This window comes from Hyperolius riggenbachi, chromosome 3 (genome assembly GCF_040937935.1).
Source record: "Hyperolius riggenbachi isolate aHypRig1 chromosome 3, aHypRig1.pri, whole genome shotgun sequence".
NCBI classification, from domain to species: domain Eukaryota; kingdom Metazoa; phylum Chordata; class Amphibia; order Anura; family Hyperoliidae; genus Hyperolius; species Hyperolius riggenbachi.
In genome coordinates, this window is record NC_090648.1 from 140,799,377 (window position 1) to 140,800,977 (window position 1,601).

Sequence of the window (1,601 nt, forward strand, 5' to 3'; positions counted from 1 at the left end):
ATTTCTCGTTCTTTGAAGCCAAACGCCTTCTTAGCGTAGCGGCAGCCATCACTGCATTCTTTTATACATTTTTACTAAGGGATATTTATTGCCTACATTAGGCACCAACTAAAACAATGGCCAGAGTCCACACGTGCTGTATGACAGCTTAGTAGATCTATGATGCTGGAACAGAGCAGGTGCAAAGAAAGGTGGAAAATATTCTCCAGCATCAGAGATGGGTGACATGGTTACAAACCTAGAAGCACCATGTGTAGAAACTTGCTTGCTGAAGGAAAGAAAGTACAACTAATTTGGGCTTTTCATTTTGAACAACTGATGAAAGTAACGCAATTCATTTGTATGATGACCGTCACAATGAAGCCACTCCACCAAGCTCTAGTGTTTCAACTCCAACTTACCTAGAGAAACCAGAAATAATTTTAAAAAATATGTATAAATAAGGACATGTGCACAGGAGAAAGTATTTCACTGGCTGAGCTGCTGAGGTATGGGGATCAAGCAAGAGTGAATATCAGCTTAGTGAGAAGTGACTATACTTTGCTCCAAAACTGGACTTTCCAACTCCAGTCCTCGGGCCACATCCATACCGGTGTTTAGGATGGGCTGAGAAACGGAGAAATGTGTTCTACTTGATGAACCACACCTTTCCCGATTCCGTAACATCAATTAATTTTAGCTGTGCCAAAAACTCGGTCCTCGAGGACTTGAGTTGGACAGCACCGCTATAAATAAATGAAAGGGCTCAAACGACAGTACATCGGCTACTGTGGGATTATACTTTTAAAGAGAATCTGTATTGTTAAAATCTCACAAAAGTAAACATACCAGTGCGTTAGGGGACACCTCCTATTCCCCTCTGTCACAATTTTGCCGCTCCTCGCCGCATTAAAAGTGGTTAAAAACAGTTTTAAAAAGTTTGTTTATAAACAAACAAAATGGCCACCAAAACAGGAAGTAGGTTGATGTACAGTATGTCCACACATAGAAAATACATCCATACACAAGCAGGCTGTATACACCCTTCCTTTTGAATCTCAAGAGATCATTGTGTGTTTCTTTCCCCCTTCTGCTCTCATGCACTGAAGTTTCAGGCTGCTCTTTTCTTCCTGCAAACAGCTTTGCCTTTGTCTGTAATTCCTCAGTATGTGAAAGCCCAGCCAGCTCTGAGGATGATTTATCCAGCATGTAAAAGATGAGAGAAGCTGCACTAATCTAAATAATACACAGACAGTGTGCATAGAGGGGCTTGTAAGGAGGAGTTCATAGCAGAACCACAACACTGAAGAACTTGGCAGCCTTCCAGACACAGGCCGACAAGTCTGACGGGAAAGATACATTGATTTATTACAGAGACTGTGATAGTAGAAAGAGCTGCAGTAAGCCAGAACACATTAGAATAGCTTTAGGAACTTGTAGGATGATAAAAAACAGGATGCAGTTTTTGTTACGGAGTCTCTTTAAATGCAATTTATAATCTCTTGACAGCCATGGAACCTTTCACTGAAGCAGTCTTGGTAGACAATCATGTGGATTTTGCAAAAACCATTCACAAGTAGACCAGATATTTTCTGTGTGCAGTATTCCTGAAATGCTATCGT